Raw genomic sequence first — 27,758 nt, 5'->3', positions numbered from 1 at the left:
AGAGTGCGATATACTGACGGATCCATTACGGCTTAGGGAGCGGGCCTCGTGGCCGTTGATGTAAGAAAAACGTAATTTAAATCAATAGGTAAACGTATCAGCATATTACAGGCGGAAATACACGTCATAGGTAGATGTGCCTCGTTCAACCTCGAAAGGAACTACAGAAGATAAACTGGTATGCGGATGCATACGCTTCGCTTGCCCAATAAAGTCTGGATAGTCTAGGGTCCAGTTCATATTGGGTTAGAAGGCAATGGGGCAACAGACGTGCTGGCCAGGTGTTATGATAAGAAAAGGCCGCGCCAACAGTTTCAGATACGTTTGGTACGTAGCAATAGTACTATCCCGAAGTGAGCCAGCATAGAGAGCGAATGAATTCCCCATGCTGCTTCGCTCCTCTGAGGACTTGCACGCTCGCCGAAACCACACCCACCAGTTCTCTACATGTGCTTCAACTAATAGCTATATGTATCTATACATTTTTATGATAGATGTCTGAACTTTCCGTACTCAGTTGCAGAATCCGCAATAATGGAGTTTTGCCGATTCTAGCAAACACAAAATTGAATAAGTGCCGAGTCGAGGATAGGGAAAGTGGCTTGTCTTAGTTCCTACGCTAAACAGGTGGGTCATTAGTTGGCTCCAAGCCGATTCTGGCCGTCTTTAGGATAGAGTTCTGATGGCCTTATGTCGGAGACACTATTTTAGAAAAGGCGTAGCAACTGCAGTTGGCCCTGAGCCGTGGGAAGTTGCTGCGCTTTCGTTCAATGCACCTTGTGTGCTTATTAGCCGGTCCTTGGACACTGCATAGTTTGATTTCGGTACCGAAACTGCAGCTTGTATAAACCCATATGTAACCATAGGTTTTGGCTGTACATAATAGAAAAGATTAATAACGAACTCTCTTCTAGATAACGTTCTTCTTTTAATTTGGTCTAGGAGCAGTGACAGTATGTGGTAAAACCCAGATGAGATTGGGGGCTACCCGTGCAAATATAAATTATACAAGCAAGCAAAATCTTAAATGTACTGCTACATTTTGGGAAAGAGGTCCCAAGGTGCATGGCGGCAGTCTATTTAATTAACACAGGAAAAGAGCAGTGGCGCCGCTATGCGGGCTAAAGACATTCTGTGGAGTCAGAAAATGGGTTCATGGCTTCTGTACGAAAAACGAAGAAGAATAGCTGTGGTAACTGTATTGTGTGAATGGAAAAGTCTAGGGTGCTCATGGGGGGATTAGAACTCAAGCGCAATAACATGGCTCATATAGAGGTGGGCCCTGATATCAAGAATGAACTGGGACTGGAAATAGTAGTGCAAACCTCAGAAAAGTCCTTGTTGACACAACGCGATTAGAGAAGCAAAGCGAAACAGGTTTCTAAAATTTTGTGAAGGGTTTAAAAAAACAACAGAAGGATCCAGGCTATACATGGTTATAGTCAGGAATAAGGCTACATCCACTGTCTGCATGAAAAAATAAGCGAGATCATTTACCAAGATTGGCGGGCTTTTCAAGGACCCATCTCCCGGGAAGAAAACATTCTGTCTGACACCCCAGTAACAGATAGAAGGACGAAGAAGAATCGCAAGCTATGAAACCACCGGCATTTTCTTAGCATTACTTCAAGGCGGCTATAAACCATTTTAAAACCTCTTCTAAAGGTGGTAAAGGTTAGCATAGCCTTGGGATATATACCAAGGGCATGAAGGTGGGTAAAGATTCCTTTTAACCACAATGTTTCAAAGCAATTTGGCTGACAGCATTTGTACGGAAAACGGCTGTCCACAGGGTGGGGCATTATCACCGCTGATGTGGTGTACAGTAGTTGACAATCTCCACGGAGAGTTAACAAATGCAGGAATTCAGATCAAAGGTTACGATGATTATGGCGATATTGTATTAATATATGCGGGTGAACACGAAGAGACTTTATGCGATAGAATCTAAATTGTATTGAGAAATACCGGTAGTGCAGGAAGACCGGGCTGCGTTTCAATCTACGTAAGGAGTACCATTCACTAGGAACTACAAATTAGATTACTTGAAGCCATTAAAGGTCAAATACTTAGGAATTACACTATACCAAAAGCTACTCTGCAAGACTGATGTTGCAAACATATGTCGGAAAGCTATACATAAGTGCTTTCATGATTTGCAATGAGGATATGCCCAACGGTATCCCAGGAAATCCTTCTGGAATTTACTTTTTACTCATCCTTACGTACAGATGCAGCAAAGGAGGGCAAAACGTTTCGATTCTGCCCGACAAGGTGCTTATGTCCAAACAGGTTGGCTCTAAATTGCTATGAGAATCTTTTTCCTTTTCTTCAGCTTTTGTGTCGCTCAGAAACGGGGTCGGCTCATCTTGATTGTATGCGCTATTTTGCTCGGTTAAAGAGGTTTGGTCTGGATGCAGTGGCAACGCTTTCACTGCTGTTTCGGCCGGCCTTTTGGTTGTTTCCAATACACTTCGATATTCAGACGAATCTTGGCAAGTGAATTCCTGTTAGACCGAATTACATGACCATACCATTATAGATGCATCTTTCACAATTTTTCCACGATCGGTGCAACATTATATTGTTCATTTTGGACGTGATCATGGCGCGTTACGGCACTGGTCCAACGCAACATTGTGGTCTCCATTACCTTGAAGCGCCGTTCATTATCTTTTTTAGTCGGCCATGTTGGGTCAAAAGGCAATGGTGGATGAGCACTTTTGTCAAATCGGGAAGAGGTTCATGGCCATGACGCTAAGGAATGAAGAGGAGCGGCTGAGGGAACTATATCGGATAAATTGACCAGGAATGAAATAGTCCCTCGACTCGTTCGTCGGGGGATACGAACACAAGCACTTACGGGTTATTGCGGGCTAAATTACTACCTGAGGTAGCTGGGAATATCTGCGGACACTTTCTGGGAGTGATACATATTCTGGGGCAATGTCCGGTACATGCGTAAAGTAGGCTAATCCCCCTGGGAGAATACTTAATACCAAGTAAAATGTTCACGGACCTGGAAAGAGAAAATATCTTAAAATTCCAGTCGTTTAAAGGCTTTACCGACATTCCATAGTTAATAGGTACCATTTAACGATTAATGGGCCAAAATAGTTCTTTTTGGATGCGATGCAATTTCCCTTGATACTATTATTATTATTATCAAAAATGAGTGGAATTCTACTTTATTATTAGTATGAGATACAGTGATCGTGTTTGCTCGCTTTGTAGTACTCTCCAGACACTCCCGTTTCTTTACGTTTTATCTTCATGTCTTTTATGCTCTTCAATCATAATGATTACGAGAGTTAGTAAAAGTCCATGACTTCCTCAAATCTGCGCATAAAAGCCGAATTAAACTCACTAATAACAATAACCATGATTACCGTCTCTTTTCATGTTCGGATAATAAAATATTTTCAACGTTCCTCCCCCACCCAACATACTTAAAAAATCCGCTCACGTTACATTTCCCCCATATGGGGGCATCTACTTCTCTTTCAACGATCCTTGCGTAATAGAATAATGTATTGTACATTAATTCAGTGATGGAGCACAATGGAGGCGCGACGTAAAAATGGTTGAGGATACAGTTTCGTGACCAAACCACCAACCGTAACCTACATACATGCATATGAACTTAGGGACTATAGTGGCCTAGACAAAGACAGTCTACAGTTTACTATCTTCCTGGCACTGCACATTCATAAAGCGTGGCGTACCGTTCTTGCTGCATACCGCTACGTCTCGTACAGTTCCTCTTGTTCGCCTAAGAGAACCAAGGAGACTTTATGGTAATTTGATGACCAGAAATTTGCATAGATATGACAAGAAATAAAATTCCATCATAAAGTCTGTATGCATGTTCGTTCTAGCGTTAATCCTCTCGAGAAGGGAAAAAAGAAAAATGGAAAGCAAGGAAAAAACATGAATTTATCTATCCTTCTCCTGTTTTGCCGTCCCCACAGCTCCTTGTAGTTGTTATCGTTGGAAACTAGTTCGCCTCTATTTCTAATCCGTACTTGAGGCAGTTAGAGGTTCGCTCCACCTTCTATCCTGGTCCTCATCTTCTCGTGATGGCTATGCAAATTTGATATCAGACTTGATAGTAAAACTCGAAGCTAACAACAATAATGGAAGGGATTTGAACTAACAATTGCCAGAATAACAATCGAAGACAGAAGATGAACGATAAACTGGGGCTCCTTTTTTGAGAATGTGATTCGCTGCTCTCCCAGAATTTTCTGTTTAGTCACTTCAAACATTTTCGTTTGTATTTCGATAAATTCGGAGTGATTTTCTGTTGAATCTTTGATTCAGTTTTTGGGTGGGTGGAATGATTGTTCCGGAAGGCTTGATGAGAAAAGCTGTGCTTTGGAGGTCCATTTCCTAATGAAAATGTGTCGCAGGAAATGAATTATTTAGTGTTGACAATGTGAACTGAGTTTTCAATTTGGATAGGAAGAACCAATAAAGGAAAGCAAATGTAACAACGAAAATTATATACTTTTCTCACATCCGCTATCGTTCGAAAATCTAGCACCTAATTCACTCGATTTCGAACAAAAACCTATAAACATCGAATAGACTGCGGACTATATATGAAGACGTATTTCAATGGTATCAGGTAATCTCTTACCTTTGCCGACCTAAGAACTGATTGATGTTACAAAATACCGATTTGCTATAATCATTACCAGGCAATCTCTAATTTTTTCTTGTGATTAATTATTCCCAAATTTCCCAAATCAATTTCGATCGCCCGCATGTACATGGGCCCATCATTAATTAATAAAACTTTTCTCTTCTTCCTCACATGTAAACATCTCCATAATCAGTCGTTTCTCAAATGAATGAAATCTTGTCAGCATTAATTAGTTCAGTACATGGTTCAGGTTCAGAATTAAAGATACAAAATACAGGAATAATGGCCAATACATGACAGAATTTGTTCAGAATTCATTAATCCATCGATTTCGCATGCCAGCTGTTTTTGCGAGAGTGCAGATAAATATGGCAAAAAAAGATATTTTCAGAGAGTACAGATAAATATGGAAAAAAAGATATTTCGTACTTTATTGTTCATGACTAGCAGGACATGATGGATTGGGCAATTATCAAGCATGCAGCAAGGAGCGGAGAACACAAACTTTGTTTAATCAACAAGAAATATACGTGGGAATACGGATGTGCAGACATACGTACAAATGTATGAGCATTACTTATGGATACACGTGGTAAATATGTAGGAATGCTCTATATGAACACTTTGAGTGGTACGTGAACGGGTCTAGGCTCCATTCGGGTTAGATGTTCTCCGAGTTTGGCATAAGCCCATTATCGGATACACCCGGATGCTGCTGGTGAGCTCTTTGTTGAATTTTCAAGCTTCGTTGGCACTCAATCATGAAACATAAATCTGTATTATGGAGAAAGAGGATCGCATTGCATAGATTAAGCTTATCACATGATGTAGTGGATTCAATGGAATGCTGATAAGGCTTTCTGGGTTTCAGATACTAAGGAAAACTGAGAAAAAATTGAAATGAATCTGAAGGTTTTTTCCGAGATGTGGAATTGTTGAAGTGTGACTTTAATTCCTGAAGATGTCAAGACGTAGTGAACGTTGGAGAAGTAAGATGAAGTTATTTTACTGGAGCTGAGAAAATCTCGAAGTTCCATAAAGTACATTTATCGTCGCGGTGTCAGGATTGTCACGGCACCTCGTCCCGGTCATCATCGTCTGCAATTTCTTTTCGTTCGTCACTTCCTTTTCATATATAATTACTACACCCGTTTTCGTCCTCCTAGATTCCTTGTTTGTTATAGATGTAATAATGAAGTTAGTTTAACAGTTTCAGTCGACATGGGTTGTACACAACCCAGGTTTTGAAATAGTTTTTCAAATTTGCTTTGGGAATTTTTACGTTAATGTTGCACCCAGCACTGGGTACCCTAGTTAGTTTAACAACGAATACAGGTGTTTTCTACCCAATTATGGCAAATGAATCATGCATATCATGACATAGCAAGTCGATCAATATGGCGGAAATTGCTAAATTGGTTGTTAGACTACTTTTTGTAATGTCCTTACCGGGATATAAATTTGTCCTTTTACTTCCAACATAAGGACAGTCAAATACATCCTTTATGGACTTGGATTGTAACTCTTTAGGTGGAAATAACTCACAGATTTCGAATCTACCCCCGACTTTGAGAAATCAGGTCGTGGCCGAGGCATGGATTTTGGAAGCCTTACCATGTTCATGTTCCTTCATGTTCCCCCACGGGGAAATTCACTTCAGTGGAACACCTGCACCCGGTGACAACGGTGCGGTCAGCCAGAAAGGATAGTACAGTAACTCCGTTAATGAGAGAAACTGAAGACCTGACTGCAGCCAGCTTGTTGGTGACACAGTTGCCTAACTCCTCCAAGAAACGAAAGAGGAAGCCTCGCAGAAGAAAACTTTAGTGGCAAAGGAGAAGAGACTACAGGCTTGGCTGGCAGAACCTTCTCCTCTGTCTCTATCAGGAAAAGCGGAAGAAAGGGAAGCTGGTGATATAGGCGAAACTGGTCTAATTTCGGTATATGGAAACAGATCCATGCAGCCCGAACCCGAGGGACTCTCAGCTGACGACAGCGGAAGGCACTGCAAAGGAAGGTGAATTTTCTTGGGAATGAGTACATGGGCATTGCTACACCACCAAGTGTGGCGGTATTCAGAGAAACCAGACGCAAGAAAGCGAAAGGTGAAGACAAGCTGGTAACCCCTGTGAGATCCACACTGAACACCGCAGACTTTTCAGTTAGCGGTGGTTTTCAGATTAGATTTCATTTATGTCAACAAACATAAGAGTTAGAGAAATTAACCTGCAGCATACCAAAACATCTTCTTATCTACTGGTAGTAAGGCTCACAAACTTGCAGTTCTGTCATTATATATTTTTGGTTCAAGAGACATGGGTTCGATGAGAGGTCCTCGAGATCGCGGGCCTGCTTTCTGATGTCAAAATTGCTAGAGGTAACCATGCTGAGAAAATTCTGTTCTCAGGACTTTGTTCCTCCGGACTAGGGGATCTCATAATGTTGCAGAATCAAGTGGCTTCGAACTCTTAATAGGTTGCGATGCGAAGCTGTTTGTTTTGACCAGTTCAGCCGGTACGGTGCGCCCCTACGTTCGTGGGGCCAAATGAAGTGAAGTAATTGACTTAACAAACTGCACTTCAGATTGATTTGATTAGAGACTGGCGAGTGCCTGACTATTGCAGGCGAACAATCTGTAATACAAAGACGGAATCTTGGCAAAACGGATTGGACAAAGTTGAATTAACTTCTGGGTGGCTTCCTAGGCGATTACAGACATCTTTGGGGATAGGAGATCAATTGAAAACTCTGAAACACACACTTTGAGAGTATTTTGAAGAGTTCTATTTCCCGACATCAACGTAGTAAAACGGTTCCATGGTGGAACCGAGAACTGCAAAGACTCAGGCATAGATTGCGTTCCTTTGAGCAACGTAGTCTTCATACCTAAGCCTGGGAAAGATGACTTTTCAAATCCAAATGACGTAGGACGAATCAGCTTAACATCTGTTCTTCACTCTTTGGTTTCAAAGATAGAGAACGCAACTCTCAAAGGGCGAGTACGCGAAGGGGCGTTTGACTGTACACCCTTTCAAAAGCTCTGTGTTGTCGCCAGAGAGATTACTGTGTATTGAAGTTTGTGTTTATCGCTACCTAGCAACGGAAGCGATTAAAGGCTGGGCTGGGCATATGTTCAGAATTGAAATTCTCTAAGATGATAGGTGCTGTAATGAACATTTTCTGTGTGAGTGCCCCACCTATGAACACACCAGACATTTGATTTTTGGTGCTGATGTGTACAATTAAGGCGAGTAGCATCACATCCATTAACAGAAATCCTGAGATACATAAACGAATCGAGTACAATGGACCACTAGAATCTGAGTGCTCAGAGGCCTTGCCTTGCCTCAAACAAACACATTCATACCCCCTCATAACTCCGAAATTACTGTACCGATCGTTTTGAAATTTTGGACAATATTTCTGTGTGTAATTTACGAGGTAACGCTGGAGAGTTTTTCAATTCAAATGTATTAATATTTCGCTTTTCCAATTAAAAATTGTTCTCAAATAGTAAAATTTGAAACTTCGAAAAATCCTCCCACAGCATTACCTGGGAAAAGCGATCATCTATTGAAAGAGCTTTGATTTTTTATTTTCAGATGATTCAGCACCGAGGGGCACCGAAATTCTACTTTTTTCTGGTACATAAATTTTACACAATATTCTTCGAATGCAGTACCTTAATGTATGTACCGTGTGCTTTCATAAAAAAGATTTAGGACTATGAGTTCTTAGTATCTAGTGTAGGAGCATCAATGCAGGGACTACCACCACGGTACTAGAAAGCGTAAGCTTGTTCATTGAAGAGCTATTAGACGACACGGCATAGAAGCTAAACGGGAAATAAAGGTCAAATATTTGGGAATTACACTAGGCCAAAAGCTACTCTGGAATACGGACATGGGAAATATGTGTAAGAACGTTACAAAAACTAATTGCAGGTCCAGAGCAGCGAAGAAATGCGAGTGAGCTCCCGAAATACTATGCTGGCTATATATGACAGTAGTAAGGCTAATGATTACCTAGGGGACGGCGATCTGGACGGAGAGAACCAAACCTGCATAATATTCAGAGACTTACACAAACTTCATAGGCTGGCTTCTATTTGTATCATTGGAGCTAGAGAGCATGCCCAACGACATTCCTGGAGATCCTTCTGGGATTGACTCCTATTCATCTCCACATAGAGATCCGGGTAAGGGTTTAGCCGATAGAATCAATCTTCAATATGCAATCAAGAAAGATCCTATCTACCAAGCATTCTTCAGCAGCTCCATGAATATGGCCCTCACTTAACAGCCAGCTTATAAATTTTGTTTGGTATACTTGCCTGGAATAGTATCCTGGCCCAAAACCTTTATAAAAGTTCGCACGTCAATTGTTTTTGCGGGTCAACCTAGCATGCCCATTCTCTTGGATGTACAGGTTCTACCCCCTCCGCTGGCGTGGGGCGTTCAATAGCATTCCAGGAAATATCTCGTGGTTAGGCACCACACCCTCTTTTCCGGTATGTACAGGTATTATCCTGATGACGGTTAGCTAATATTATGTCTAATAGCGCGATATTACTCTTTGACTTTATTAAAATCACCGGCAATGACGTCTGCCGCCGTTCTTTTCTATCCAAGTTGCTCTTGGGTAAACATAACAACAAATATGTAAAAATAAAACTTGGTAGCTTTCTCCTACTACAATATATTTTAATAGTTAGTAAATACGTATTTCGAGAGCTACTTAATCTCTTCCTCAGTACTTAAGTTACTGTAGCTCTCCACTACACTCTATATTCTAGTGGCCATCCGGTAAACCATGTGCAAGGACAAGGTTCCCTAGTTAGCCAAAAATTAGACTTGATGCTATCTGGTTAACTTCTACACTCTGCGTTTTCGAGCCAAATTTCGAAATATAAGCCGCGCCTACAGAGGAGACTGCAGAGTCGAAAAGAATGCCTTTTATGGGGCAGTAGAACGAATCCTCGAAGCTAGGTATGACATCAAAATCATGCTTAGAAATTTTAGCGACCAAGTAGGGACGGAACAGATATTCAAGCGATATGTTGGCTCCTGAGGTATTATCTGGCCAATATATAACAAGTCGGGAAACCGGAAGCTGGACGCTTCAGGTACGAAAGGTTTTGTGTATTTCTTAGTACGCAGCACGTAATATATGCATATATTATGTGGGAATATCCACTTTCGGATGATATTGACATTTATAGTCTTGAATTTGCGAAGAAGCGACAACTTTGACGTATTATAACTTTGTTAGTAATAGTGTGATTTTCACCAAACTTGGTAAAATCATGCTCTATATTATACCCTATACTGTTGCGAAATTTCGTGGTCCTAGCATGAATTTAAGGGGGGTTCTGCAGCGAATTACTAAAAATTATAGTAATATACTATTATTAACTTTATTTATGCAGATATCAGTGTGGAAGGTATTTCGGAGCCCAGGCACTATATAGTGGCAGCCTCTCAATTTTTTTCAGATTTTTCGGTTGGGTAGTTTCTGAGAATGGCCCCCGTAAAAGAATGGTCAATTTCAACCACCTGCACTCCCCACCTTTCCAACAAATCTAAAAACTAAGACCAGCTTCGAAAAGTACTGGCCGAGACCTTTAATTTGATACCCCACATGACTATATTTGATGAAAAAAAAATTTACACCCTCCTTTTGCATGTATGGGGACCCCTTGTAAAAGGATGTAATTCACTGTATGCGTGAGCGTTCACAGTTCCCAGCTTTCCACCAAATTTGGTGTCAATCGCTGCAACCGTCTCCGAGAAAAATGCGTGTGACGGACAGACAGACAGACAGACAGACAGACAGACAGACGGACAGACAGACAGACAGACAGACAGACAGTAAACCGATTTTAATAAGGTTTTGTGTTTACACAAAACCTTAAAAAGGGAGATATCACCCAGTGCAGCAATTATAGAGGTATCACGTTGCTGAGTACCATTTATAAGATATTCTCCGCTGTATTGCCAGACCGGGTAGCCCCATACGCCCAGAACATCATTGGCCCATACCAAAGAGGCTTCACTCTAGGCAAATTAGCAACAAATCAAATTTTCTCTCTGCGGCAAGGGATGGAAAAACTGTTGGAATATGGACATCAATTGCACCATCTTTTCATTGACTTTAAAGCCGCCTATGACAGCATAGCCAGGGTAAAACTGCACACGGCCATGAGAGAATTATTCCGACGAACACGTTACTGGGTGGATCACCTAATCCGTGTAGGTCTAGATGATACAGCCCGGAAAGCCTGTAATAGAAATATTTATGTTAGAAAAAGAAAATGTGGCAGACTTTGCTTCAGGTGTGGCTATGGCGTAGGCCAAGACGCCAGACATTTCGAGTTATACGGTGCTTGGTCTTCAAATCAAAGACTGCGATCACCAGACCGCGGAGAGTGGAACCGGAGCTTCAAGAGGACAAGGAGGGACTGCGGACTTCGGCATTATTTTGTGAATTGGGAGAGGATGGGAAAAGCTACTCAGAATGGGTTCCTACAGAAATACCATGCTGCTCCAGTAAATAGAAAGCCTTGAAAGACGTTCAGGTGTTTAAGAGAAAGTGTCAAACGACCTTTTGACCTAATAATATATTGTAAGGATATTTTGATGCTGGTTTCCCTATTTCTCGTGTTCTGTTGATAGATGTGTAGATTTTCTCGCAGTAGGATCCTTTTTGATGTTTGCCGCAATGTACTTGAAGTGGCTCGGCATCTGTTATGACTGTTTTACGTGGAAAATTACGAGCATTTGACCACCACTTCCTATTTGCAGATTATATACCTCCAAGTAAGTTGTGCAAGGTTTTTTCATATGTAAGCACCTATGACTGGAATAGAATAGTTACCTAAGCTCACATTTCAGAGGCGGAAATACAAAGATAAACTTGACATGGATTTCCTACTTGGTAACCACATTCGACCTACTTTTAAAGCACTTTACACTAGGATAATTCGCAAAGTACGTTACTAACTTTTTGAGGATAATATAATATATAGTATAAGGACGTAAGCATGCACACAAACTTAGTCTGTCGGTTGGATAAATTCATTAAAACTAACTACACTCCCATAGATCCTGCTGACTAACTTCATTTGCCAAACAGCTCCTTTGGAACATGTACGAGTTTTGTCTTGAGGTTATTTCAAACAAAAACCGTCCGGAAAGAAAAAGTTAAAAGTAATAATTACATTCGGAATTTAATTCATTAACAAACTTCCCCGCGACGACTGAAAAAAAGCAAATTACTCCTGAAACGATACCACCAAGTCTGCCAGCAAGGATATTTGAAGATAATTAAAACGGAAAACTTTCACAACCTGTAGTTAAATTTTGCCTTGTGGTTTATGAGTTTCCTTCTCAAGGAATTCACTGGCGTCGGCATCGATGAGCCTGTCATGTCGTCAAATGTAAGGAGAAAGCAGAAACCATGTTCTGGTTGTAAGTAGGTACCGCATCCTCGCCATAAATATAACTTGAATGTAAGTTGGGATAGTGGGAACGTTGGTAGAATGTTTGTAATACGATTGCTGTGCACTTTGAGCGGAAATTTAAATTTCAACTATTGCAAGAAAGTTGAACCAGGAACAGAGCTGCAAGTGGAAGCCAAGGAATGTGGGCATGGAACATGCATCTTAAGGGGGTTTGCGCTACATTAGTTCCAGGAATTGGTGTGCTTTTCTTTCGGTGGGGGCAGAAATCGAGGTCTTGGGTTGTAATGGAAGTGGGAATGTAATCAAAATAAGGCTTGGCTGATTGTGTTACTCTTCGGATGTTAAATTGGTTTGATTTCGTCTGTTGTTCGACTAAATAATGGGTAAAAAGGCTCCAGTTTACATTCAATATCCTCGAACCATTTAGGGATGATTGTAGGTCTTTCACGAATGTGCACTTCCCTTTTGCAGTATGATCCAGTGACCTAGGTTAAATAAAATAGTCGAGATACTGCTATTTTACTGGAACATTACGTTTCCATTAAGTGGAACCTTCTTGGAAAGGCTTGTCTGATCCGCTACCCTAATAAATTCAATTTTCTTCGCTGGAAACTTGTCCTTGCTGCGCGAGTTTAATGAACCCCCTCCACATTTTGCCAATGTAAATTCTAATTAGATTCCGGATGGTATGCTTAAATTTGAAAATAAATCACATCCCCTAATGCCAGCTATGTTGTTAATACACACCGAGCATATCCTCCAGCATATATATATTATGCATTTTAGGCATACCCCGTAAGAGCCCAGCATGGCGGTGACCGCAAGACGAGAAAGCTATTGGGCAAACATGTTAAACTTACATTATAAGAAGCTCCGTGCTTGTCGGTTTTAATTTATCATGAATTCTTTAACATGCGGCACATCCCTCCGCCGCAGCAACTATACAGGCGGCTTGAACAACAACCGAAAGGACGATAATCCAGTGCAGGATTATGACCCGGATGTGGATCTGAACGCTTAGCGCGAAACAACCACTCGCTGCCTGGGGGTTTCAAGACAGCAATAATTTGAAGTTTGCACGCTACCTGGCTTTGTACTGTGTTCCGGTGTTGTCTATGTAAATGCAAAGGGGTAAGTGGAAGCAGAAAGGCAAGTTCGCGGCTGACGCGGTTATATATCTTTTGGGGGGAGAAACATAGGCACATCATCGTTCATAATTTGTTGGGAATTGGGAATATGAAAATATGAAGATAAATCCTGTGCTTGGCTTTTAAGGACGTGGCTTCTGATTTTGCTATGCTAGAGGGTGGAATTTCTTAAAGCAAGTAGCTGATAGGGCTTGGCGTGGCTTTAACTGGATTTACAATCCCTTAAGTTCATTTCTGAATGTTTGGAACATATGAGAACATCAGACTACTTTTGTTGACAAACATATCAATATCCTGGGTTTTATACAAATTCCCCATTGACAAAATGTATATTGCTCAAATACAATTTGATTCAAAAAGATCTAACATTAGGAGCATGAAATTTTAGAGAGAGATCTGCATCTTTTTCCCCCTTATTTCTTGAGCTGGAAGGGGCTAAACATTTGCAGACATGTAGATTGTTGCATGAAAGGGCTCGATTTGTGAAACTTGGATAAAATTTTATTATACTTTGTTTTTTACTGTTGTAATCATGAAGCCAGAATATCGGAAGCTGGATACTTCGGGTATAAAGGTCTTCGTCTTGTGTGAGAAATTTCCTATGCACGTTTGTCCATTCGTGTATAGCTGAAAATTTAAAATATTCCTCGATATATCCAACTCCGCCGTTAATATGATGGTATCTCTAGGCGCGAACTTAAGGGAGTTTCGGGTAAATTTCTAAAATATGGTAATATGATATTATTAACACTGCCCTTTCACATGCATGGGGAGCGGCGGTCCCCTTAAAATCAACACAAAATGGCGCCACTTCTATATATAAAGGGATTGACAGAACATACGTTTTCACCAAATTTTGTGACAGTAGCTTCTGCCGTTTCGGAATAAATCGGTTGTGACAGACAGACACACAGACGGACAGACAGACACGTCATGTAGGGTATCAAATGAAAGGTCTCGATTATTCCTTTTTAAAGCTGCTTTGACATTCCATGTAAGGGACGGAATACGGCAGTTGCATTTCTTTTACGGACCCATTATTAGAGGCTACTCAACCAAAAGAAATGAAAAAAATCACAAAGCTGCTACTTCGAACGACCCTCCATGACGATATATGCCCAAATAAGGTTAATAATTAAATTCATCATAAAATGCAGTAATTTAGGTATTAATATAAACAATGATCCTACCAAGCTAGGTAGAAATCGCACTATTACTAACAACGTTATATAAGTCAAATTTATTGCTTTTGCGCAAATTTACTGCAAGTTAAGACTGAATGCCAGTATTACACTAAAATGAGTAGTCTGACATCAGATATGTGACATTATATTGTATAAGTGGTGTGAGAAAAGAAATAGGACAAATGTTCACTCGAATGTTCTTATATAAGAAATACACAAAACCTTTCATAACTGAAGCGTCGAACTTTTGTCGTGCTACCATCTGAAGTTAGTGACTACCAAACTTTTTGTCTCCATTCTTTTTGTTCGAGTGATCGTGTCCTGCAAATGATGAAGCAAAGTCCCGGGGTTTTCCAATATATTCGTTTGCTTTCCATTTTGCCTTTGGGTAGGTATTTAGGAATTCTTCCGTGGTCCACCCGTCCTACATAGCTGGTACAATGGAGCTTTTCTAAGTTCATATGGATGAGTTTATGGCCCTGGTCCAACTGCCTGTTATACACAATTGGAGATATGTCATCCTCTTTCCGCATTCATATGTAGACTTATACTTTAAATATGCTCTCATTAATTCTTAAGTTAATTTGTTCTACTGCCTGTTTAAGCATCTTCAGGGTCTTTCGACGCTTACTTTTCACTATGTCGTTACATTATATCGTCTACACTGGTCCGCTGTTTGGGACGACTTACAAAGGAGTGTGCATTTTGTGAACAATATGCTTTAGTGTAACTTAAATAGAATTGCAGATTACAAAAAAGCACGGGAGGTCCTCGAGCGAGTGAAGGCTCCTCACTTCACCTACACTCCAAAGGAAAAGAAGGTGCAAAGCTTCCTTCTGAAAGGCTTGGATGCGGAGGAAGAGCCCAATGAGGTGCTCAAAATGCTCCGGGAGACGGGAACTGAGGTTAAGTTCCTCTGAGTGTCACGGTTTAGTACGAGGAGGTCCGTTTTGGAAAAACGAATCCTGCCGCACTTCCTCGTGCAGATAAGCCCGGAGAGCCGGGGAAGCGATCTGATCGGCATCAGGTCGCTTAATTACCAGGCCATTCGTTTTGAGCGCCTGCTAAGGGGCGAAATAGTCCAGTGTCGAAGATGCCAGCGCTATGGTCACTCGGCAGTGAACTGTCAAATGACCTTACGATGTGTAAAGTGCGGGAAAGACCATACCGCAGCTGAATGTTCGCTGACTGAAGCAGATGGCAAGGAAAAAACTTTCTGTGTTAACTGCGGAAGCGGAGGGCATCCGGCTTCGTACCGTGGATGTCCTGCATACCGCAATGTTAAGGTCACAAGGCAGCAGGCACCGAGATCGGCCCAAAGAACGAAGGTGTCAGTGGCGTTGGACGGTACCGTCCCTTCGGCACCAATCGTCTCGGGGATCCCATTTGCAGAAGTAGTTCGACAAGGGGGAGCTAAGAAGCCCCAACAAGATGCAAGTGGCGGGATGAACACTATCCTCAATAAAATACTAACCATGTGTGAAAACATGCAGCATACGCTACACGTACACAATACAAAAATAAATAGCATAACAGAATATTTACACAAACAGCATGCTCGCTGCTAGGTCTGCAGTCACAGCGGTACCACTGGATGGTCTCCGGATCATCGCGATTAATGTGAATTCCATCGTAGGAATCCATCGAAGAGCGGAGCTCCTTGATTTCGCTGCCAGACAACAGCCTGACATAGTCTTGATTTCAGAAACCCACCTCAATCCGAGGCATTCGATAACATTCAAGGATTTTGAATTCGTGAGGAACGATAGACGAAATTGTGATGGGGGAGGTGGTACCGGAATACTTGTGGGTCGCCATTATCGTTTCAGGCATGAATTTGAAACCTTTGAGTGTATCGAAGTCTCGTGTATTCTTTTTTCACTGCCTAGAGGAGGGAATTTATACATTCTGTCAGTCTATGCAGTGGGAAACAACCGAGCCAAGTTCAAGGAGGAATTCCATTCTCTGTTAACGATACTCGAACTGAATAGGCTGCATAATTACTATATTATAGCTGGCGACTTGAATGCTAAGCATACCTCGTGGCTAAACGCCACAAACAATCCTAGAGGGGTATTCCTCAAATCTTGGATAGAGCAATACCAGATAGAGTATAAATGCGAATTATATGGGTCAGAGAGTCCAACCTGGCCCAGGGCAAATTCCAATCTGAATTTGTGCATTGCTGACGCGCGCTTGAACTTTAAGTTTAGGAATCCTTCACGGAAACTACAGACCCTTCCTTACGATAGCGACCATAACGCTATTCTTATTGAAGTTCTGTTTGATGGACGAAGAGTTCGCTTCCTGCCGATGGACAGTGGCGTCCACAGGCTGAACTTTAAACAAACAATTTGGAAGAAATTCCAAGAGAGGTTTATTCGGGGATATCGAGAGGAATACCCACCTCTTGATGGGGAAAACGATAGTACAATTGCACCAGGTGACAGGAACTTGAGCAACGAGGAAATACTTCAGTATCTTCTCAAGCTGGAGAACTTGACGCTGGAAACAATTGAACAAGTCGTCCCTAAGATTAAACCTCGCAATAATATGGAAGGATATGAAACTGCAGCCATAAAACGGTTGAAAAAAGTGAAAAGCCTTCTGCTCACTCGTGTCAACAAAATCTATCGAAGATATGGGGACTATCATCATCCCATATTGGTAGAGTTCAAATCTTATATATGAAAATAAATTGCTGTTCGTTAGCCTGACTAAAACTCGAGAACGGCTGAACGGATTTATCTTATCTTGGTTTTGAAATGTCCGTGGAGGTCTAGGGAAGGTTTAAAAGGTGAGAAAAATTCGAATAATTGCCGGTAAAACCCTAAAAACAGCACTTTTCTTCTTCCCATATAAACGCTTTTTTCTAAATAAAATTTAGAGTCAATTTGAACTTTATTAATATTCAATAGAGTTCAATCACTCACTCATATTACAGCTATGAAACGGACAAATTTTTTAACGCAACTAGAAATATTTGACAACCAAGTGACAATCTTTATTTCTAAAAAGACAAAAGATATCAAATGTTTCACAGCTCAGAACATGTTGTATTGGAAAATAGAATTTCTGTTTTTAGTATTTGTGTTTCTCACCATTCTCTGAGTTTCCATAAATATTTCAAGACCAAACTAGACTACCTAGACCTAGACTAGATATTAAGTTTTGTTACAAATTAAATTTCTGAACGCAACGATAGTATTTGACATTAGATTTGACAACTAATATGTCAATCCATCCTGTTGCACTTTAGAACACGGAAAGAAGTATTACGATATTGCGTTACGCGAGTGCGCAAGAATTTTCTTTACTTTGGGGATCCTTTGCGATAGTGACATTCCAGGTAATGTGCTCTTTTTTTTATATTTTGTGATTGTGACACTTTACTGCTAAGCGAGCGAAAAATTTGCTCACTTTCATCATTTACAATTTACGATGCCGAGGAGAAGACGACCTGACTTAGGTCGTCGCAGTCAATCAAATGTGCGAAGAGAGAGAGACAGATCAAGAAAATAGTCGTATTGCTATGTCAGAATTGCGTTTTTTAGTGAGTGTTAATGAAGTAGATAGGCTTAGAATGCAACGAGTTCGTGCACATCAAACACAACAACAGCAATCACGACATAATGAAATTGATCGAATCCGCAGACGGAATGCTTCACAATATGCTTTTTTATTAAATACGGATTCGTTTTGTTTGTTTTAAAATTATTTTATACAAAAGTTTAGGTCTTATTTATCGGTTGGGGCAGTATGAAGTCTGTCGGGTCAGCTAGTCACTTCTAAAGATCGCGCGGGATCTTATCCGTCAACATTACGTAAATGAAGTGAACTTCCAATGGCGGGAGAAGTTAAAGGGTATTTCACCAAGCGATCCAGATTCCATGTTTACTAAGATAAATACGTTATTCCGGAAGAAGTCACGAATAACTGTGCCGAGAATTAAAGTCGGTGGCAGCGAGATACAACACCTTATTGACTCAGGTATAGACACGAATAGTGTAACTGCTGATGCGCAAGGCAATTACATCGTGATGGATGATGCTCTGAAACTCGTACTTATAGGGGAGCACTTTGAATCGGTGCATCGGCCAAGAACGGACTTAGAGCCAACGCGACTTTCGGAAATTGAAGAACGAAATGTCCACAATTTCAAATATAGCCTGAACGGCACCAAAGTTCTCCAATTTAGCTCTGCGTTGCAGGCTGATCTCATACCGAGTGATAATCTGCTTGATTACTTTGTCTCATGTGTAGAGTTAACTTCCATATTGAGAAGAGTAAACAATAAGAGATCATCCGGTATGGATGGCATTCCCAACGTGGTCCTCAGGCATTTACCAGACATTGCCATTCGTAATTATTGCATTTTGTTCAATAATTTATTGAACAATTCCTTCTTTCCAGGACAATGGAAGAAAGCCCGAGTATTCCCGGTTTTAAAGAAAGGGAAGGATTCATCCAGCCCTCAAAGCTACCGCCCAATCAGTTTGCTGCCTAACATCAGCAAGGTGTTTGAGGTTTTGGTATTGAAAGCCTTGAACGGACATATAAAGAAGAAGGAATTATTGCCGAACGCGCAATTCGGATTTCGATCTGGACATTCGACAATACATGCAATAACGAAAGTAACGTCTGATATTTGCTGGCGGATTAACAATGGTGAGTGCGTAGGCGCTTGCCTTATAGACATGGAGAAAGCCTTTGATACCGTCTGGTTGGATGGACTGATTTTCAGGCTCCTGAAGAATGAGTTTCCCAGTCACCTCGTAGCGATGATGTGTAGTATGCTGTATGGCAAGTGCTTTGTCATTACGGACGGAAATCTTACTACTAGCAGAGAATTTCATGTTCTGAATGGATTACAGCAAGGGACAGTGACTGCGCCTACACTTTTTGCGGTATTTGCCGGCGAATTGCTCAATTCTTTCGATTTTAATAAATCTCGTAAAAGGTCGTTGGTTGCCTTTGCTGACGATCTGATAGCCTACACGGCGCACAAGAAGGTAACTGAGGTGCATGTTGAACTTCAGAAGATGTTCAATGATATTAAGTTCTTCACGAACAGTTGGCGGATGAAAATCAATGCGCAAAAGTGTGAAACGATTCTGTTTCGAAATTCCTTGGCGTATGCCAGTAGGAACTTGAAAAAGAATTGGAGAGATTTCCACATTGTCGCGAACGAGGATAGTTCAGAGCGCATTCCTCATAAGAAGTGCGTTAGATACCTGGGTGTGCGTCTTGACGAGCGTCTCCAATTTAACGAGCACGTTAAAGTCGCGCTAGAAAGCGCTCGCAAGGCATTCATGTCTCTTCGAAGACTCTTTTATGCTCCACATCTTAGCTGGAAGGTTAAGATTATTTGCTATCTTACTTTGGTTAGACCGGTGCTCACCTACGGGTGTGCTATCTGGTTTAATTTGAGTGCTAGCCAAATGGAGAAAATAAGGATCTTTGAAAGGAAATGTCTGCGTGGTTGCACGGGGCTTAATAGGACTGCTTCGTCAAATTATGAGCACTATATAACTAATGAAGTGATGTATGCAGCAGCTGCTGTGCCAAGAATCGACACAGTTATCGTCAGATTGATTCGGAATCATATAGTACGATCTGCTTCGCATGGTGAGAACCCTTGGGTTTCGCAGCCGTTCTACCCAAATGATGGGTATTTCGAGAAAACTCTCACGACAAGCTTCATTCCTCCCGATGCGTTCGTGTATCTTGACAGGAATGGTCTAATTCTTGATTCTGCCGGTGATCCGGTTATGTATCATATACATAGACGGGCCACGGACAAAAGGATAGAATACCCCCCGAATTTGGCAGTGGGGGCGCCGGGATTCGACTGGAGATACTCCAGAGCGAGAGCAATTGATATTAAGCGGGATGAAAAAGAGAAATCTTGGTACTGGTGGCTGCGGGATGCCGGTTAGCGGTGGCCGTGCTCAGTTCTGCCATTTGTTTCTTGGTGGGGCTTTGTAAATATGTACATATTGAACGGGTGCTGATTTTGTCTCCAGTTGTAACTTATAAATACATACGTTATTATTCTTTGTTTTTTTGTATGGATGTTATTGTAAAAAAAAAGAAAAAAATATATAATATAAAATATATAATTATGATAGTTTTAAGAACAATAATTTAAGCTAAAAGTATGTTTTGAAGCGATCAAATATTTATTATTACTTTTATATTTCTTTATTTGCCACTAAGGCCAAGTGAATTCTCTCGGGTTTTTGACCATTTCCCGACAACTTATTGTAAAATTATATTTTTATTTCTTACTGTTTCTCTTCTCTGCCTGTAAATTGTTATTCGAAAACTTTGAGAGCCCACAGTGGCCATTAGATTTAAGTTATTTTTTTGTTAAATTAAAAGATTGTTTTTTATTGTTCATTTTTCCAATCTATATACTATTGTTACCTATTTCTTAAAAATAAAAAATGATTTTAAAAACGTAAAACGTAAACCTAAAAACAGGATCCAAAAAGTCGCCTATGCAATCCTTACGTCTCACCAACCATGTATTTGACTTTGGAATAACGAAGCTGAAGTATTTCATATTTGAAATGGAGGCCTGAATCCATCATCCACTTGATGGCAGACTGGAGCAGCTTCGACTGGCTTTTGGTCAGAAACACTAGGCGGTTTTTATCCTGGATATAATTCGTAGCCATGACGTGTTGGCGAATTAATAAAAGGGAACGAACTACATCTGCTAACCACTTCGGTAATGCTGCTCCCAGGGTAGCGGCAGAAGCTATCATTTACCTCTGCAAAGGACCAAACCGTAGTCGTTTTTTTAAATTTGTTTAACTTCGGGTGTAAGCCCAAAACGGGCAGCCTATGGACCTGAAAAGTGAAAGGCAGTTTCTCTCCAATTGGTCTGGTCCACCATCAAGTGGATGGCGGATTCAGGGCTCCCTCCATTCCAAAGAAGAAACGCTTTGTAACATTAAACGGTTCTCTAAAGTCCAGTTGAAATAGATTACAGAAAATATTCGGGAAACGCTGAATTCCACACTCACAACTCCATAATCTTTCACGGCAAATAAATTATTCATCTTCCATTTTGATAAATTTGCAATGAGATTCGTAGTATCAGTAAAGCTCACCACCCACCTTCAGTTCGATATATTTTTGTAAGTGAACATTTATCAAAATTTTCACCACTGATAAAGATGCCCATAAAATTCTTGCTCACAGCTTTAATAAACATGAAATCTTTGCTTACAACCTAAATTAACATATATGGCTCGTTGGCCAAATCATTTTTGATCCGATCACTGACCGCCTGAATAGTCAAGACTGACAGACCGGTCGCATTCGATCCACGTTACTGCCGACGCTCAAATGCGGACTCTTTAGACGTAACTAGCAGGCCGAACTGAACGTGGATGTCGGGCTTAAATTCGCCTTCACTAGGCAGCTAGGAAAGGACTCTTTCCTAGCGAGATCTTGGCGACTATGGTCACATTTTGCAGTACTGATGATTTTAGAACTATGTGAATTACTTACGCACGAGTTAATTTATCCGCAAGAACAATTAAAGGAGCATCCACTATCAATTTCTCCTTAACTCTCCAGCATCGGTGAAACGTGGATTGGTATCCACGATGGAGCCTAAAATCCAGGAAAACGCCTGCTAAACCAACATCAACAGCTCTACTGCCATATCTATCTCCACTTCAACTTAGGAGTTCTTTCTTAATGAAAAATTACAGAAAGCGGAAATCGGTCTACAAAAAAAACGCAGGCCTTTCCAGATGGGACCACTTTAAACCAAATTGGTCACCTGTTAATCGAACGGGGCCAATATAGACTCGGATCACTATATTGTTGGCATGGTGCTTCGAGTTCGAATAATAACAGCACCTTGAATTCCCCTGACAATCAGCTGAGAGTGAACACTGAAACCATCGATAAAAGAGTCTTCAGTAACACTTTTAAGAAGGAAATGGATGCCGCAATAATCGCAGCTAGCAGAGGTCCCGGAGAAGAAGCATCTACAAGTTATATTTACAACTTAAAATACATTATCATTGGTATGGCCACAAGCTTGCTTATATCCAGTCGCAGAAAAAAAATGGGGAACGACTGGTTTGACTATGAATGTAAATTAGCAACGGAAAGGAAGAATGCTGCATACCGGACAATGCTACTCACCCAAAAAACTTCGTCGTCCAACGAATTATAGCTATAGTTAAATACGGATGGAAACAACTACACCAAGTGGTTCACTAATTGATGGACAAGATCATAAACAGTGAATCAATGCCTGCTGATTGGCAAAGAGGCATTACCTGTCCTATACACAATACATAAAAAGAGAGATATCACCCGGTGCAGAAATTATAGAGGTATCACGTTGCTGAGTACCATCTCTAACATATTGTTAGGACGTGTAGCCCTATACGCCCAGAATATAATTGGCCCATACCAAAGAGGGTTCACTCCAGGAAAATCAGCAACAGATCAGATTTTCTCCGCTTGGCAAGTGATGGAAGAACTGTTGGAATATGGCCATCAGTTGTACCATCTTTTCATCGGTTTCAACGTCACCAATTACGGCCATAAGAGAACTTAGTACTCTGATGAAATTGATAACACTGAGTAGGTTCACCTTGACCAATGTGCAAGGCCAGGTAAAAAGAGCAGGTTTACTCTCGAGATCATTCAACATCAACAACGGTCTAAGACAAGGAATGCATAGGGTCAAAGCTTTTACTCTACAAGGGTTCTTAACAGGCCCTTATAGAAGAAGGGGCGACTGTGTAGCCTCTATAACGGCGAAATTTATGAGCGGTATCACGACCGTTTGGTTTTGGATAAAACCCGGCTGAATAGGTTGCGGTGGGCGCGGCGCTTAATCCGGATGGGTGAGGATGAGGAAAGTTTATAAAGGCAGAATCTATGGTAGAGAAGTAATACAGTCAGACCCTGTTTGAGATGGAGCCTAGGCCAGGACGTCAGAAAGCCTTTGGGGATATCAAATTGGTTAACCACGACAAAAAACCGGGATGTCTGCAGTTCCTTACTAAGGCTGGTCTAGAACGGATATCGGTTGTTGTGTTGATGTTGATGATGAAGGTGGAGGTAAAGTAGTTAGTGTGAAAGCTCATGGAGCAAGTACTTTCAAAGAGATGCTTTATATGGCTTGGATTCGGCCTTTTCATAACAGTATACACTCGCGACCTAGACAGGTTAAAAAGGTCTAGGGAATGGAGGGGAAAAAGGGACAACTCATCAAGAGTTGTGCTGTAGGATCGCACTGGAAATTACGTAAAGAGTGAGACCAATTACTGATATAATGAAGCGCTCTGAGGTAAAAGTAGTTGATAGAAATCAAATCAAGCATCACAGCCGTGGGCCTTTTGTAACGAAATATGTTACTAGTGCAACATCAGTAGGAGCAAAAAGTTTGGTACTAAAATTAAGAATTATTGGAACGACAATCTAATCCAATCTAGGCCTTGGACCGTGTTAGAGCGCTTCATTCAAAACTTGAAGGGTGCACTGCCGTACTACAGTGCGCTACAGAAGGTAATATGGTCAGTATTGCGCTTGTTCGTGGTTAAAATCCTGATTTGAGTCAGGTACTGGTGCTGGGCAATGTTGGAAGCATTACTGCCCTTTAAATGAGTAGGCTAGGTCCTGTTGTCGATCTTATATTTAACATTGTTTTCTTGATGGAAGAGTCAGTCTGGTGGGGAATTGAGGACAACACCATGATCTTCCATGACATTGGAAATGGAGCAATCGGCAATAAAATACTTTTTTGCAACAACAAAGGGGGTGGGGGATGGGCTCGTAGGAGCTTTTGAGAAATATACACTTACTGCTGCTTAAGAAGGAAGTGATAACACAAAAGGAATGCTTTTGCAGAAGCCAGGGCATTTGTCTCAGTATATCACAAAGGCGTAGGGGGATAAAACGCCAGCGCTTGTTCTTCAGCAGGAAACCGAATTATTTGCTGAGTTAAAAGGTAAAGGTCTTCCAGTCTTTGTTCAGGAAAATTCTGTTGAAGACCAGGGTGGAGGCTGGACAATCAGTACTCATAATCTTAATCTTGGTCGTAGGTAGGACATATAGAAGAGTAAAGGGAAATCCTAGTAGAAATTGTGTCTTAATTTGAAAATAAATCTTTAAATCACTACCAGCAACATGATTAAATAAAAGGTAGCTTGTTTACTGTTGATATCAATACTTATCCCGCGGCGAAAGGAGAATGCTCATGTTATGGATACGCTCAATTACAGAAGAGGAAGAGAAACTGAGGATTTATTAGGACAATTGGATCACTAGCGCAGGAGCAGTTGATCTTATTATCAAAGCGCAACGAACCATCTTTAAAGAAGAAAGCCGGTGATGTACCAGATCGAAATATAGGTTTTGGCTCATTTTATGGCGTGCGCAAAATTAAGAATAATGGTTTTGATTTGAAATTGGATGATCCTTGGAGAATGCTTTTCGGTGGTGGGGCTAGACATAAACAATGCTTACGACAGGAGTTCCTCAAGGTGCCGTATTGAGGTCTCCTTTAGAGAATGTACTGTACGATGGAGAGCTAGGCCCTCACGCTGCACTAATCGTTTTCGTAAAAGCGAAGTCATTTGTGCCAGCAAATAATGTCCACGACTGGATAAAATAACTTTGATGTTACCTTATCGCTAAACACAAGAAAATAAATACTATTAACATTCATTTAGCTAAACAATAGATCGTCTCGAAATGGAATGATGATGGGTGTTGATTATGTCCGTGCAGCGTGTATTGAGAAATAGGCCGAGCGAAAGTACGGAAAAGTAAATCACCATCTAACACAATTTTTTACTGGATTCAATTACTATATGTGGATGTTACTTACCCCTTAACGAGACATCACTTAGAATCGCTAGAATATGCTTCAGTTCCCTCAGTATTTCGCGAGACGCCTTTGCTTCCGCGGCGAACCATCTTGGAATAGAAAATTTCACTGCATGGCATAGCCAACAACAGAGTTGTCGGCTTTCAGCCTCCTCATTAAGACGGTCACGAGTATTTCGCCTGTGCGTCGACGCTTTTCGTTTGAAATTGTATAAGGTCAGCGCACTCCGATGACATGTCGTATGCTGACGAAGGCTGTGGCCTTCTGAGTAACAGGGGGGTAACTTTCCATGTGTTACTCCCATGTAGTAACACGGAAAGACCATTAGAATCGAACAGTTCCAACTTGATCTTGAGGTTAAGGTTACTTCATTTCCAGGTTTTGGACAAAACAGTGAAAGCGGATCTAGCGCTGTTATTGTTCTCTGATACCTTCAAAAATTGTTTTGGACATTTTCTTTGTGGCGGCATTACCGTTAACCTCCCTCATAGAGCCATCGCAAGGTTTGCGATCACATGATGTCACAATGTATACAGTTCTGAAATTATTGTTATCTGCGGCAGTTTCTGCTTCCCTTCCCAGCACAATAATAAATTTCGTTTTGTCACGTCGCACACTTCGCTGAATCTCCTGGAATTTCGCACTGTGTCATAGCTCGAAGGCGTCACTCTTGCTACCACTCACAGCAATCGATATAGCCTTTCATCTCCTTGCATCAGTTAGATTTTGTGACGCGATCGAGTACTTTCGATGGCTACTTAATGCTTGTCAATACCGTCAGGCCGATTTTCGAAGATAACTGGCGATCGATCATCTCCCACTGTCGAGGGACAGTTGGTCATCGATGGTGAACTTGAAGGGTTGCAGCTCTCCTACCTTACGAGAAGCGGCGGATGCAATACGGAAGCGAAGGCAAGCGACTATCACATGATGTTCCTTTCGAGGCCGATCTCAGCACTTTTGTTGTTACATACATACATCCAGAAAATGACTCCTAAATAATATTGTTGATCGTACGGTGCTGGTTAATTGAAATGCAGTTGACCTTATGGCAAGCTCTACCTTCGAAGAATGTGCTACCAATGACGAGTCAGTGGAATTTGCAGAAGTCCATGAATCCGGCCGTGGTTACTATGTTTCGCCACCCATGCTCCAGCAAGGTGTTGTCAGAGTGCACCATGGCATTCAGATCACAAGATCATCTTTGCGGATCATTTTCTCTACTGCAGTTTAATTACTCATAGAAAGTTTTCTTCTTATCTGCAGCGTTGGTCCAAAACACTGTACTACTGAAAATGTTCCTCATTCTAGACCGCAATCTTACGGTCCATATTCTGTCCGAAACCGCCTTCTATATAATGAGAGTGCGCCGTTTATTTGCTGTGAACATTATTCTAATGCCGCATTCACGATTACTTTCGCCCGGAATACAATAGTAGAATGCCGCAAAAAGGAGAGAATGATCATCAAAGTACCACCATTTAATTTAATTCAACCTCTGAATGTCTATCCTGCTACACTGGAATTTGCATTCAAGTTGGAGAAAGTGAACATTCGGGGGCTCTGGATACCGTGGTAGCACGCACATAACAACAACCAACTAATGTCCTGATATAATAGTGAAAAGTCGTTGTCGGTGGGCCTGCCTTATATGAGGCTTGGATAAGGACTGCCTAGCAAATTTAAAGATCCAACTTTAAGGGGCCAGGGGCTACTAAACCGATTTCTACCCCATTTAGTCGCCTTAAACGTCAAGCAGGGAATGCTATGAGTGAATTTCTATCACTATCTCAGTCGGGTAACTTAATTCGCTGAGACCCCTGGTTGTTAGATGGCTATTCAGACTGTAGTGACTAATTCCTTCTCACAAGGACTTCAGACGGTCTTTATTGGGCTACCAGTAGATATGGAGTGCGTAATTTTCTTTTATCGTATTTGGTTGATGACGTTAACTTTCAAGTGGAGAAATGCTTGTTGTTGCAGTTTCTAATAAGGTGGGCATGTGCCGGGAATTTGGTTCGATGTTTAGGTGGACTTCGGTTCTAACAGACATATTGGGAGATCTTCATCTGTCACCGACTGTTACTTCAGCAAAATAGCATACCAGAGTTCATCTGAGCTACTCTTTTTGTTTCGGAGAGCGAGTACTTCTGGAAAATCAATCAATAATGATTCTCGAGTATATGATACTATCATGGCTATCATGTTTTGCGAAGCTGGTAATAGAACTATTTAGTCTTTCCACCTTAGTATAATTTTAAAGCCAAGAAGGACCCAGAGAAACGGTAAATTCTCCTAGTGCCCATTCGGAATGATTGTTGTTCAATTTATTCAAAATTGATAGGCGAACTTGTAAATATCTTTATTTCAAGGGCAAATTATAGTCAAATTGAACAAAATAAGCCATTTTGCACTCAAACCATAGCCGAATTGCTACTTTGCT

General features: G+C 41.1%; 1 protein-coding gene across 3 annotated transcripts in view; it reads right to left on the bottom strand.

Annotated features, from left to right (window-relative positions):
• The window catches only part of LOC119648266, a 327,059-nt gene that overhangs the window by 82,108 nt on the left and 217,193 nt on the right, over positions 1-27,758 (bottom strand). The gene's annotated exons all lie outside the window — the stretch shown is intronic.

This window comes from Hermetia illucens, chromosome 2 (assembly GCF_905115235.1).
Source record: "Hermetia illucens chromosome 2, iHerIll2.2.curated.20191125, whole genome shotgun sequence".
Lineage (NCBI taxonomy): Eukaryota > Metazoa > Arthropoda > Insecta > Diptera > Stratiomyidae > Hermetia > Hermetia illucens.
Note: the sequence above shows the minus strand (reverse complement) of the source record. Positions and strands in the feature narration are given on the sequence as shown.